At 38.7% G+C, this 15,382-nt stretch overlaps 1 long non-coding RNA gene across 1 annotated transcript; it reads right to left on the minus strand.

Moving 5' to 3' along the window:
- Nucleotides 1–686: 686 nt before the first annotated feature.
- On the minus strand, nt 687–14,887 carry LOC141415657 (uncharacterized). The gene is made up of 3 exons (XR_012440640.1): nt 14,864–14,887; nt 4,411–4,498; nt 687–827 (listed from the first exon to the last, which is right to left on the minus strand). It is a non-coding gene; the product is annotated as an uncharacterized lncRNA (long non-coding RNA).
- Nucleotides 14,888–15,382: the final 495 nt, after the last annotated feature.

Here is a 15,382-nt window from a genome sequence, read left to right on the forward strand (position 1 = left end):
GAAGTCAAAGACAGACTTTGACTACAAAGTCAGACTTTTGACTCCTCTACAGAGGAGAGCATAGAACACTTTTGTAGATGGATTGGTACAAGTCCCAGGTTCACCCCAACTGTACATTGCAGAACACACCCAAAGAAGCACACATTTTACTGCAACATACAACTGTACATTGCAGAACACACCCAAAGAAGCACACACTTTACTGCAACATACAACTGTACATTGCAGAACACACCCAAAGAAGCACACACTTTACTGCTTAAGTTTGAGACTAACCTTTCAATGGCACATTTGGGAAGCAAATCCAAACAGCATAGCAAAGGCTTTGGTTAATTGAGCTGCCATTGAAATGTACTGACTCAAAAGGCAGGACGGGTTAATTACCTGCTAAAAGAAACAAACAGAAAAATCTGTTTTACCCATAAGATGTTAAGACACAGAGTTTCATCATAATATACAAAATGTTCAGAATAAATTCAAAATGATTCCATACAAAGGATCAGGAAAATCTGACCTATTCTCAAGTAAAAGACAGATGCCATCTCTAAGGTGACCCAAATATTGGAATTATTAGCCAAAAACATTAAAGCAGCAATTTCAACCATTCTTCTTGAGATGAAACTGAGATACATTATGCTTCAGAGTAGGGAGGAGGGAAAAGAATTGAATCACTTGCTCAGTCTCATCTCCTGCATTTTATTAGTCAGTTTGTCCTAAAAGAGATCAATTCATCTTCCCTTTTGTTGCATCTTCCAGCCTCTTTGACAGCCCCTTGGCACATTTGGCAAGTAAGTATCATTCCTATGTCAGTGGTCAGGAAAATTTTTCTGTAAAGGTAAGGATGGTAAATTTTAGTCTTTGTAGACTATGCAGTCTCTTTCACAACTACTCAACTCTGCTATTATAGTACCAAAGCAAACAAATGTACACAATACATAAATAAATGAGCATGGTTATCTTCCAATAAAACTTTATCTACCAAAATATGCAGCAGGCTGATTTGGGCCACAGGTCATGGTTGGCTGACCCCCAGTTTTATAGGATAACTCTTCTTAAAAAATCAAGAAGTGGCAAGGGAATCCCAAAATTTCAGGATCTGGAGTTCATGATAAAACTATTGAAACCTATGCTTATGAAGCAATTACGTACATTGTTCTGGAGCAGTGTTGTGCAGGACATTATGCCAACATATTAGGCATTCTGTAAACTCAGAGAAGGTAAAGGCACTCTGAACAAAGAAGATAAGTCTGTATCTGGTGTAGATGTCAGTTTCAGTAAGAGTTTAATCATTACCCTCACCAGAATGAAAGGGATTCAAAATAACAAAACTGCCACAAAGTGTCTTGTAGTCTCCCAAGATGGTGCCATACAGAGGGCTCTGTGCTGATCACTGCTGCTGATAGGTTAGCCTTCAGCAATGGCAGTAGCTTCAAAATACTTAATGAGGGAGAACCCATGTTACATCCATACAAAGCTTCCATTTCTACTGCCATGGCCACTCTCTTCCTTGGTCAACAGGAAAAGCACAAGTGGAGCCAATGAAAGGCTGGTTGACATCTACAGGGCGTGTCATTGGGGCTGTTGACAGACTTCTATGAAGCTGTTTTTTTGGGTGCTAATATAAAAGCCAATACCAACTGTGCCCTTCTCCAAGGTCCATCCACACACCTTTTTCCCATACCCCCCAGTTACTGACTTCCGGTCTTATTTTTTTTCAGTCCCCTCCCAACCATCCATTCACCACTTCTCTTGAGTCAGTATGTATTTGTCCTTCAAGCTACCACTCCATATGAAGTGATAATGAGCCTATTCTTCACAGCTCTACCCCCTGTCCTTCAGAGTATACCTGATTGGCATTGTAATATAGCAGTTGTCCATTTCTAGTTCATGTTAATATACTGCCAAGACTCATCAGTGACTCAGGCCAGAACCCTTTTCTCCTTTGCTAGTCACTTGTAAGAAAACCCTCATGGTCCAAGGTATTAGTGAGAAAAAGGCATCAATGCAATAAACATACGTAATAGAAGAGTCTGGGGCCATCTGATTTTGTAATTTACTCATCCTTTAAGATGAACTTGAACCTAGCCCCCAGTAAACCACTTCTATTATAGTGCCTGTTCTACTACTTGGTTTTGTGGATACCTGAGTAATAAAGGGATATTATTCATAAAGTCATTTGGTATTCCATGATTAGGTACACAAGTCTGTACTATAAATCACTTAACCCCAGGCTGTTTTTCAAACATTGCCATTCTTTGCAGCAGAAGTGTGGCCTATTTCAGAACCCTATGGATCTGCCCACAGCTCTTCTATTGAGACTCCATATATTATCTGTTCAAACCGGTAACAGCCACTGGAACTGCAGCTTATAGATACTGGTCCTGCTACAGAACCCTCTTGTCCCAGGCCGTGTTTGAAATCTTCTGAGTCAACCCATAAATGGGTTATAAAAATACTCCTAAGTATAGCATATGCTCCCTCCCAAATCCAAAGAGGAAAATAATCATTGGGCCTCTTTCTTAATAGCAGGAAGTGAGAGGTGTAATAATTCATAGTTTAGATTAGGATGAATCCCCAGGAATGTTCTTAACCACTGAACCCCTGAAAACTTCACTGATGAGGTAAGCTCTTAAATTCCCTTTATTTTCCTTTCCCAGCCTGGGACATGGGTATTTCTTACTAGGACAGCTAGAGAATACTCCACTTCTAGTTCATTCAGTCCACTTAAGATGATGTCATCCAGATAATGTGATCTTCTGAACAATGTCAAGATGATCAAAGTCTCTGAAGACTGCATTATAGCCTTGGGCAAGACAGTAAACATGCACTGTTATCTTTTCACTTTCCCTATTTTTATGTATCAAGGAGAAAATCTATAGCAAATATACTACATTTGGCTTAACAGTTGTAGTTTAGGCTACTGCTTGGTTAAATTTATGGCAGTCCACTTACTTACGTATCGTGATACATTCCTCAATATGTCAAGGAAGTGTGAGCGTCTTCAATTCACTATTATATAAGCCATCACCATGGCCAATATTTCAGATCTACCCCTACAGAATATTGAACAAATTCCAGGCATCCTTGCCAAAGCATTGAATTTCAAATCAGAGTGAATTCTACATGTCAATAAATTCTTCCATAACCAACATATATTCTGTGCCATTATCCTTTCCCATCCCAACACCTTCTTGATCCATTCTAGCACCACATGCTCATCTGGATCTTGCCAGTAACTTCAGCCAGGTCAAATTAACCTCTTGGCATGTATAATACCTTTTTTTTCTAAAAGTAGAGTTTATATTCTCCTACTTAGGCTGTGCTGATTCTTGACTCTGTTTATTGGCCTGGAGCACTGAGAGTTAGTAGGGTAGTTACCACCAAAAGTAAGCATCTCTTGTAAGGCACTTGCTTCACATGAACCAATTACATGGCTTCCATGCAAGGTGGACTGTTCCATAGCAAATGGGGAAGGGCAAATAAATTTGGATGTATATAATTGTCAGGTTCACCTGTACAGGTGTCTCTACTCCATGTCTCAAGATCTCACACTTGGCCAAGCATGATAGTACACATCTATAATCCCAGCTATTCAGGAGATGGAAGTAGGAGGATTAGAGACTGAGACTAGCTTAGGCAAAGTTAACAAGACCCTATCTGAAAAAATAAACTAAAGCAAAAATGGCTGGGGGTATGGTTCAAGGGGTAGAATGCCTGCCTAGCAAGCACAAGGCCCGAAATCTTACTCTTTCTTTAACATGGCTCTTAAGTTCACATAAGAGATCTGTCCACACTACACATATAAAAGCCTATTTTCAGGAAGTGAACATTGCAGTTATATCCTAGGCCTGACTTTCAGTACTTGAAACTTGAGGAGCTAAGTGTTTCCTTTAAAAACACTAAAGAGAGATTTTCACAGTGCACAGTTACAGACCCTGGAATTATTACTTTGTTTTTGCAAGGAGTCCAGTGTAACAAAAAACAGTCACATTTCTCCAAAATACATCTAATTATCACGGCCCTCATACTGATGACACAGCACAGTTACTGATCTCTAAGCATCTTACCCTTTGCGTGTGCCTCATCTCAACCAATGCATAGGTTTTAGCTTGTATATCATTGCATATGAAGAGTTGTAAACAACCCACTTCCTACCAGCACTGCAGTCCTTTGCTGTCCGATCAATGGGCAATCAAACTACAAATCTTACCGAGGGTCTGCTTTGTAGAAGCACTTTGTAAACCAACTGTGCTAGCCCAATTTCCTTAAAAAACAAAGTCTACACCAAAGATTACATGCTAATACTTTTTTGGAGCCCAGGGCAGTGAAAGTAATGGAAAGTACATTACTTGAGGAACAAGGACAGAAAGCAATAAAAGGTGATGTGTTGCCACCTGGACACTAACTCACAATGAGCCACGAGGAGATTCAGCCACTCAGCAGGTTCAGCTGCTCAGTCATGCAGGACTCCTCCATACAAACTATCCTTCAGATGCATCTGTAGCAAGAGACAGGGATTTTATTTGATGGCTCCCTGTCATCTCCCACTCTTAAAAATTTCCCCAAAGACTTGCTTCTGAGTTGCCTTTCTTAGCCTTTTCAGCAGGTGCTTGAGAGACTACAGCATGTACTTTGTCAGAGTCTGGAAATGGCAAAAGGAGCTGGAGACTCAGCCGATGGAACCAAATGAACTCACAAAAGAAGTCGGTTTGCCATAAGGTTGGCTTAGGAGAAGCAATGCAGCCTGATTTCTGGGAGACAAGGAAGGGCAGAAGAAGTTAACAAGATGCAATTATGTAATGTGTGTGGAAGTGGAAAGAACTCCAGATGGTCAGCAAGTGGAACTATTGACTGACACCTTTTGAAACGTTTTCATCTCCTGTTACAGTTTGGATCTGAAATCTCCAAAAACTCACATATTGAAGGCTTGGTCTTCAATGGGGCAGTGCAAAGGTGGGGCCTTTGGGAGATGATTGGATCACAAGGATTCTAACCTCATCAGTGGGTTAATCCATAGCTTAATGGGCTCTTGGGAGGTGGTGGAAACTTTAGGAGATGGAGCTTTGTTGGAGGAAATAGGTCATTGTATTCTTGAAGGGCACGTTTTGTCTCTGGCCCTTTCCTCTGGCTTTTTCTTTGCTTTCTGGCTGCCATGAGGTGAGCAGCTTTGCTCTACCATGTACTCCCTGCCATGATGTTCTGCCTTGCCGTAAATCCACAGAGATGAGGCTAAGTGACCATGCACCAAAACTTCTGAAACCATGGACCAAAATAAACTTTTTCCCCATTGAATTGTTTCTCTCAAGTATTTTAACACATGTGTAAAATATTCAAAGTGTTCAAGTGTTACCTATTCAAAGACGTCTCCCTGCTCCTTGCTCCCCATCTCCAGACTGAGTGAGATCACATCTTGCTCTACACATCGCATGCTCACCTCCATCACTGCATGGATGATGCTGCACAGGCACTCTCTGTCTCTCTACCTATCTATATCCCACAGGTACTGAATGCTCCCCAAGCACAGGGGCCATTTCCTAACACTGTGTGCTCAGCCCCAGCACAGTGCTGCTATATAATTTTATAAATTCTTAAATATGTGTTTGTTGGACCAAGAAAAATGGACACAATGGAATGAAAATAAAACCTCTTTCTTATAAGAATCCATTGTGCCCGAGCTAAGTGAAAAACTGTGCAGTGTTTTAAGTCTTTTTCAATGCCAGTCTCTCCTATGGCTGTTTATCAAATTGAAGTAGCATATTCAGGTGATAAAAAGAGCTAAAATTTTTTTTTGCCTGCATCTGTTTTGCTAGTCAAGTGAACATTGTATAAACCCTTAAGTTTTGGGCTCTTCCCCACCCTCCCAAATACAGTTCATCCATCAAGGGTCTAGACTGCAAGATAACTCATTTCCTTCACTCTACAGAGATGTAAATCGGGTCATAAGCAAAAGTCATTTGGAGATCTGATTTCTCTGTGGGATCATCTGTTCTGCTCTGCTGCATGGGTGAATCCCTGGAGCATAGTCCTGTCTTTCCTATGCCATTATGACAGAACAGGAAATTGTACTTATAGATTTTCTCAAGCCCAGACTCACTGGGTTGTGGTCAGAAAAACTTAGTCAATTTCACTAGGAGACTGAACTCAGAGCCAAGGATAGCACCATGGGCTGCTGTCAAAGCAGTGATGGCATCCATTCACATTTCCATGCAGATTATTTACCCAGAGAGTGAGGACCATTTCCTATTGCCTCGCTACTCAAGTGTGGTTCATAGTTCAGTAACAATAGGTATCAACAAGGACCTTGTTAGAAATTCACAACCTCGACTCCCATCCAATATCTGCTGAATCAGAGCTTGCATTTTAGCAAGATTCTTATAGATGATTTTGTGTGCATTAAAATTTGAGACACACTGAGTTGGGCTCTGAATATGCTTTCTGGAACAATCTAGGAAATCTAAATCTAGTTTTGCCATTACCTTTCTCATCTATCACTTTGAAAGTGGTGAACACTCCTTGAACCATGAAGTTCAGTACCACCATTATTCTTTGCTTAGGAGGCAATAGTTGACTGATGGTGAAAGAAAATCTCAGTGTCTCTAAGGGTTTTAGGGTCAAGGCCCTCTGTGGACAGGTCTATTTGTAATTATGGGTGGTGGTCAGCCAGGTTGAAAAGATGGGCAGTCAATTTGCTGTAGATAGAGGTACTGTCAAACCATCCCCAAAGGTTCCTAGTCTTTTATGCTACAAGATATAGCTGACACCTCAATCACAGCCTTCCCCTTAGGTAAGAGTATTAAAGGATTTGTGGGCTGGTTAAAAACCTTCAAGTCATTATTTTCCTTTCCACAAATACAAGGACTCTTCTGTTTTTATTGCCCTTCTTATCTGCCTGTTGTTTTCTCTGTGTTACCTGTCTCTGGATTTATGATCTCTCCCTTCCTCCCTTCTTTCCCTCTTGCTTCACTAACCTTCATATCACTTTGGATGGGCAACTTGAATATCTTGTGGTATGATTTTTGGCTCATCCATCAATTTGCCCCTTTGATAAGCCATTTTAGTTTGCATCATTCCATCTATACTGAAATGAAAGCATTTCTCTGCTGATCTTTGCTCTTTTTGCTATTTTCTTATATTATCATACAATGACTTTATTTTGTGTGTTCTTTCACAGATACACCAATATGAACACATTGTAGGTACTTCCCTGAAAGAAACACAGCATAGTATGCTAGACAAGGGTAAAAAAATCTTCATCAATAACCTCAATTCCCTCCTTTACCATCAGTCTCCCTCTTTCTAGTTTTTTTCATTGCTGAGAGTACAACCTAAAGGAGGAAAGATTTATTTTGTCAACTTCAAAGTTTCAGTCCATGATCACTGGTTTCATTGCTGTGGACCTGTAGTGAGGCAGAATTTCATGGCAGCAAGAGTATGTGGGGAAGCAAAGCTACTCACCTCATGGCAGCCAGGAAGCAGAGAGAGAACATGACTGTGACAGCAGGCTTCCTCTTTCTTCCTGTTTTGTTCCATCCAGTCCTTTATCCTATTAGATGGTGCCACCCACATTCAGGGTAGGTCTTTCCCCCTCTTAGTTAATTTTCTCTGGAAATGCCCTCACAGACACAGCCAGAGTGTGCTTTACTAATCTCCTAGGTGTTTCTAAATCCAATCAAGTTGACAATCAAATTATCACAACAAATGACCTTCAGTCTATTGCATGTTCAAATATCCTCCAACTTAAAAAGTATTTCTTCAATTTTGTTTTCTTTTAAGCATATCCGCCCTATCTTCTTTCTTTTGTTGTCCTTAGCTCTTTCCTCTGTCTGCATTTCTCTTTTCAGAGAGTGAACTTTCTAGAACAAGCTATTAATGCACTCCTTTGCTTGGAATCTGGTAATATTTTTTCTTCATTAATCTGAGGCAAACATTGTGCTTTGAAACTGATACAGCCTCACTTACCAACCTTCTCTCTGGTCATTCATTTCCTGCTCAAATCATTCACTCAAACTCTCTGGTGCTTCTTGTTTCTGAACACAGTCAAGGTTTTACTTACCTCCTACCTGTGTCTTTATTAATTCCTCTCTATGGATGACTTTTTGCTATCTGTACCTGATGAGGTCCTGCTTACCTTCCAAGACTCAGCACAGGTAACCTTCCTTGTGTCAGCATCCTAAATCCTTGCCTGACCTCCTCTTTGCTTCAAAATGTCTTGGTCATTCCTCTGTCTCATTAATTGCCATATGAATTTCCACTTCTGCAGTGTGAGCTGCTTAGAAATTTGGAATTTTTATTCTAGTTTTCTTTAATCCCAGCTTCTAATATAATGCCTGACATAGAGACACACAAATGTTCATTGAATTACATTTCAAATGTGCCCTATTCCTTTCATTTTATTTCATACTGTGGTTTTAGACTTGTAAGTCATTATCAGTTCAATCCGGAAAGAGACATTTAGAGGTATAATACTGGAAAGCATGCCATAGCTTCAGGGAGGTGTGCAGTTCTGGACCAGCTCCAGCCTCCCAGAAGAAAATGGGTCATGGAGAATTACCAGGATTCTTAGTCTTGAACTTCCTCTCCCCATCTGCTTTTGATTTGATCTGCTGAAAAACCTATGTCTCTAGCCTCCTCCACTGCTAGAGATTACATGGGATGATCTGAGTGTTGTGAAAGAGGAAATGCTGGTTCTGCCTCCATTGGCTACATATCTACTGGAAACTGGGCCAGAAGCTGTAGTAGTTAGGCCTCAATGCTCATAGGGACTGAGTAGGAAAAGGAAGTTAGGAAACTGTGGAAGTTTTTCATGAAAACTTCATGTTTGCTTTATGGGGCAAAGGAATAGAGATGCAGGCTCTTTGGGGACTACCTCACCAAAACCCCACATTGGTCTTCTCATCCTCTATAATGCAGACTCAGCTGGCCTCCACACTTCATGTGTATGGTTAGTTGATTGTGCTAAGTTGAGCTGCCCAGAATCAGGCTGTGGGCAGTGCAGCTGAGAATTTTGAGGGCTCTGGATCTGGTTTTAACTCTACTGGGGTAGACAGGCAGCTCAGCTGGCTCAGCAGCTCAGGGGGTCAGTGGAAAGATGGCAGGCAAGGTTTACTTCCTGATCTTCAGTGCACCCCACAATTGCTTCCAAGGCAGAATAGGCTACAGTGAGCATTTTAACACTTGCCAGAGTTCAGAGTGGGTAGATACTTTGGAGTTTTCCAATGTTTTAATTGTGGAAAGGGAGTATCCTCATATTCTAGTCAACTCTGTCTTTAGCTAGTCATCAGAAGAGTTTGTGGGCTCAGAAGAAGAAACACACTCTCCTAGCAGATGTGGTGGTTCACAGCTATCCCAGCACTTAGGAGGCTGAAGTAGGAGGATCACAAATTGGAAGCCAGACTGAGCTATGTATGTAGTGAGACCCTATCTCAAAAAAACAAGACAAACAAAAACTCAAAACCAAAACCACTCATATTTCATGTTGAGCTCACATCTTCATTAGATAACTCTGGGAAATGGACAGGAACTTGACCAATAATTAGTTGGATGTGGTTGAGGTCAAGTATACAATGATCTTTATATTATTTATAGAAATAATTACAGGGCAGGCTTCTTAAGTATTGAAATACATGAATTTTTCTGGGAGCAACACTTTCAAGAAAATTTTCTTAGTTCTAAATCTGAGTCTTTTGCAACTTGAGATATATTCAGGGTTATTTGCCTCATTTAAATTTCAAATTCAATGAAACTGCACTCATTTAGTGTTCATTCTTCTATATCCCATAATCCTCAAGAGGAGAATGAAAAGGACAATCGATGGAGTCAAGCTTCTATTGCAAAGAATATTTCTTACACTAGTTCAAAGACTTTCTGAGAAAGTGGAGTATAAACATGACAGAAGTGAAAGTGATGCAGGTAACTTGGCATTAGAGAGTCTATCTGCATATGATAAAACCAGAGGAGTCAAAGACAGGCTGGCAACACTCTTTTTAAAACAAAATTATAGCCCGTGCTCAAGACAAAAATGGAAGTTCTTGAAAAAGAAGGAGCTTGCAAAAACTCTTTCTCAAATTTACTGAACAAAAGATGAATTATTTGAAATTATTAAACCAGAGACAAATCCGGAGAGTCACCCAGGCATGGGGGAGTATACCTATAATCCCAGCACTCTGGAGGTAGAGGCAAGAGGACCATGAGTTGAAGGACATAGTGAGACTCTGTCTCAAGAAACAGAGAAGACAAAGAAAATGAGAGTCAGTTTCTAATCCCAACTTCACCATGCATTCCTCCTACAAAGTGTTGAAATGACAGCTGGAAACTTTGCACCAAAATAGGCTCATGATGACACAGGCTTTTGTGTTTGTTATTTTTGGTAAACTGAACTTTTAAGTAATATATCATTTTTAACTTTCCAGTGTTGATAATGTTTTTCATTTTATATAGTGTTTTTCATTAATACCCTGTTTTATTAATCTTATTGCTTAAGATTAAGTTATTTTGGAGTAACAATATATCTTTATTCATACTTTTTAAAAGTTACATTTTTAATTATTTTAGAGTATATTTGATTTTGTATTTGTTACATATTAAACATTGGTTTTATGTTTTGCTTGATGAACTCTGAATACATCAAAAAACAAAAATGCCAGTATCAATACTAGTATTTCAATGTTAGGCAAAAACCAAATTTCCAAAACTGGTATTTTGCCTTGGTATTATAATAAAATAATAAATAAAATACAACAGTAATAAATAAAATTATAAGTATATGAAGTAGTAAAACAAATAATAACACAATAGAAGGCCACAATCATACGTGCGTATAACACACACCCACAGGCGTGTATAAACAAACACAGAGGGAACATTGAATAACAAGATTCTGTATTTTTCCCCCTTTTATTCCAATTTCCACCACTGGCTAAATTGAATGCTGAAGATGCTTCTCAGAGCTTATCAAAATTAGGGCTATCACCCATTCTGAGGGATAAAACTGTAGTTTGGTTTTTCTTGTGTCACAATGAAATAGAAATTTCAGAACACTGGGAGCTGGAGGATGGCCCAAAGGGTTTCACTGTTTGTTTTATCTCTTAATAAATGCAGAACAAGCAGTGTTCAGACATGATGGATTTCTGCCCCGCCTCTGTTTGAGAGTGGGATTCTTACACCATCAATTCAGTGCCTTTGAACTGGATCAACTCACGCTATGACTCATTAAGTGCTGACCTCCAGGAGGTTTTCATTCCCAACAGCCAACTCTCTGCACGTGGCTCGGGCCCCACTCTAAGACGGATACATCTTCTGACCCCTCTTACCATCCTCAGAGTTCCATGAGACATCTAATTAGAACTCTTCCAACGGGCTCAGATTAGATGTCACTCTAGTCACCCACAGTAACACAGAAGAGAAAGAAGTGCAGCTTCTAAATAGTCTTTTTCATAGAGCACTTTCAGGTATAACAAGTTTTCATCCCTTGGTTCAGGTTCTCAACCTGTCTCTAGGGCAAAAGAACTTGCCCAAGGTCAGAGTGGTGGTATGTGATCCAGCCAGAATTCAAATCCAAGTCTAGCTGCTTTAAGAGGTCGTGTCCTTCCAGCTCTGTCAGTGGTTCTCATACTGAAGCATTTGTGACAGCCCCCAGAGGCCTGTGTAAAACACTGACTACTGCCCCTTACTTTCAAAGGTGAGGGATGAGAGCTACAAATTTGTGTTTCTAATGAGATCGCATGTGACACTGACACTGCTGGTCCTCAGACCACACTGAGAGAAATACTGTGCTGTATTAATGGTTTCCCCATCACCACTTCCAGATGATCCTGATACAGTGACCCATAGGTGACATTTGGGAAAAATGGCACCTTGCTAGCAGTAGCTACAGGTAATCACATAGAAACTGTAATTCCAACAGCAGGGACAAAATAAAGTGCTGAATGTAAGTTTCAAAAGAATTAGAAGTGAAAGGCAAAGAAGAATTAATTTTGAATGGGCAATGGTAGGAACCAGAGACAATTTCAGTGAGGCATTCAGGCTAGAGCAAGCTACATAATTTGCAAAGTCCAGTGCAAAATGAAAACCTGGTGTCCTTTATTCAAAATGCAGGAAAAGCATGTCATAAGTGGTATTAAAATACAAAGCTCCTCCTTTCTCAGATTCTTACCTTGTCACAGTGTTTTTATTTGCTATTTAATGATGTTGTAAATAAAGAAACATAAAAATTTGAATTATTTGCATGAATTTTACTAGTCATCATTATACTGTGCAATTCCTGCTTTGAATGCATATTTAAGAGCATTTAATTCATATGCAGAACCACTGACATAGCACAATTCATATTTTAGAGTTTCCACAAACATGCATATTTCATTCTCATCAGAGTAGAACTGTTGCACACAACTAACTGAGCTCTTTTTGTTTCCCCTTCTTCATGTCTCCACAGTCTAATAATCTCTATTTTGGGCTTATTGATAAGGAAAAACTAAAAGAAAAAGAACTATGGGTTACTCTATCTTTCCTTTTCTTTCTGTGCTACTATTTTCAGCTTAAGTAGTTAGGTAATACAGGAAAATAATATGGGTTTTAAAAGAAACACACTAAGATTTCTTTGTCATTGTTTCTTAGAACACCATTGCCATCTTTCTGGGTAAGAAGCAAGTTCTGGTTAGAGCAGAAAGCATGGATGCTCCAGGCTTTCAGAGCTCCTCTTATTCAGGTAGATGAAAGATGCTCACCTTGAACTTACTCACTTCGAACTCCCATATATCCTGGGGCACCGGAATTCTATAGCTATGGGACATCGTGAATCCTATTTGTAAATGGGGTGACAAGGAATAAGGACAATCAAATTTTGCGCATCTTTTCTCAAGTTATGCTCCACTGCTCCATTCAACTTCTCTTATAAAAGTTCAAAGACAAAAATTATTAAGAATTTCAAGAGCACAACAGCAGAATGTTAAACCATGCCTGGGGCTCTTTTGAGCATGGGGCCCTGTGCCACACTGTACAGGCTGCATATCCATAAAGCCAGGTGATGACACATTAATTGGGAGGTAATGACGGGAACTCCAGACTAAGGGAACTAGTTGAGGCAGAGGCGGGGAGACACATATTCTGTGCAATCAAACTGCAGAGAAAATCATGCCTTACCTCAAGAGAAACTTCTTTCCTGTTAAACCTATGTCAGTTTCAAGGGGCCAAGTGTCTAGCTAGCTGGAAATTACTTATTCTCTTGAAAAAGTTGCCCTCAGTGATGAGGCAAGGCTGCTTTTAAATTCTTTTTTCCTTTCCTTTACTAAAAAGAATATTAGATAGCTTAAATTCATATATAAGAATCAAAGTAGCTGTGAGATTATTTTATTATTTATATATTTTCTCTCAAAAGCAAGCAAACATCTCATAAAAGCTATAACCATTATTGATCAGTGTAATAAAAATATCAGAAGATAATTTCCAGCCTTTGATTGCCTAGAGGACTCTTTCATTTCTTTAATGAAATTATAAAGAAATATTTCTGCTTGTTTGTTAGTTTTTTATATAAAACCTTGTTTATTAAATCATATTGTTATTACTTTCTCTTTCCCCTTAACTAGTACTGTGGAATTCCAAGGCCCAACACCTAGTATGTTGGCGATTGTTTTGCAATGTTTGCCAGCATTTTATGAAAGAGTAATATATTTTTGCTTTTTAAATTACTATCATGGGAACTAAAATTAAGCCTCATATATATTTGTGTTATCCAAACTAGGACCAAATTCTTATCAAAATATCATTACCTGACTTTGTATAAAATACATTCAATTTTTGTCAAGACATTGGATATTGTATATTTTATCTTAAAGCAACATTGTAAGAATACAGCATTTAACTTTTTAGTATACATTTTAATTTTTAAAATTATGTAAATTATCCTGTAATAAGTCTTAGTATATGTAGTTAACATGTCAGGGTTGAAAGACTAAACTCTAATGTTTGAGGAGAAAGGATATCTTGTAAACGTATAACTTTTAATAATTAAATTTGAATTAGGCAAGTAAATTTATTGGTACCTTCTTATTGTAAAAAAGATGGAAACATTACAGGTAAACAGCAGTCCTCTCTAATGATACCCTTCACAGCTAAAAAATAATATCAGCATAATCGGTATAATTTAAATAATTTTTACATCATAATGTACACATAGAAATTTGGGTTTTGTGATTATTAGTCAGAAACTTGATTTTCTAAAAAAACTACCAATATGTTATAGAATTCTAAGCAGATATATTTGCACAGATCTAACATTAATTTTGACGGCTGCCAGCATTTCTCAGAGGTTCCATCATTTTTTCATTTATCTCTTTCCTAGTAGCATTTTGGCTGTTTCCAGTTTTTTACTTCACATATAGTGAACAGTCTGGCACGTGCCTCATTATGTGCATGCAAAGTTATTTTAGAAAGCAAGAAAATAGAACTAATAGTTCAAAAGATATACATTTAAGTTTTATAGATACTGCCAAATAGCTTTCAAAAAAAAAAAAAAAACCAAAGCCTCATCATTTTACATCCATGTCCCAATATCCATGCCAAAAATTGTTATATTGCATCTTTTTAAAATATTGGGAAATTTACTAGCTATGAGTTCTCATAGGCGTGCAAGGAGTCTAATATTTTTAAATATTGGTAAATTAGGTATATTAACAGAGAAAGTCATATAACACATTCTAAAAATGCATTTGATTAAATCTAAGCCCCTCTTTGTAGTGGTTAATTTTATGTGTTAACATGGCTAGACTATGTACTCAAATATTTGGTAAAGTGTTATTCTAGATTTTCCATAAATGCATTTTTAAATGAGATTAAATATTAAATCAGTATACCGAGAAAAACAGATTACCCTCCATCATGTTGTGACCTTCATCCAATCAGCTGAGGGCTGTAAGAGAAAACATTCTGACCACTCCACCCTCCCCAAGAGGGAATGCTGCCAACAGGCTGTCTTCAGGCTCAAGCTGCTCCTTTAACTCTTCCCTGGGTCTCCAGCCTACCCTACAGATTTTGTACTTGACAGTCTTATGATGGTGTGAATCTGTTCCTTAAAAATTGATCAAACAATCAATCGATTTATGTATCCATCTACCTTCAATACGTCTTCTTGGTTATTTAAAAAATACACTTTCCTACCGGGCACCAGTGGCTCATGCCTGTAATCCTAGCTAGTCAGGAGCAGAGATCAGGAGGATCACAGTTTGAAGCCAGCCTGGGCAAATAGTTCAAGAGACCATATCTCGAAAAACCCTTTCACAAAAATTGGGGTGGTGGAGTGGCTCAAGGTGAAGACCCTGAGTTCAAGCCCAGTACCGCAAAAATAAATAAATAAATAAATAAATAAAATAAAAAAACCCTCTCCTAATCG

The sequence above is a fragment of the Castor canadensis genome, chromosome 13 (genome assembly GCF_047511655.1).
Source record: "Castor canadensis chromosome 13, mCasCan1.hap1v2, whole genome shotgun sequence".
In the NCBI taxonomy this organism is placed as follows: domain Eukaryota; kingdom Metazoa; phylum Chordata; class Mammalia; order Rodentia; family Castoridae; genus Castor; species Castor canadensis.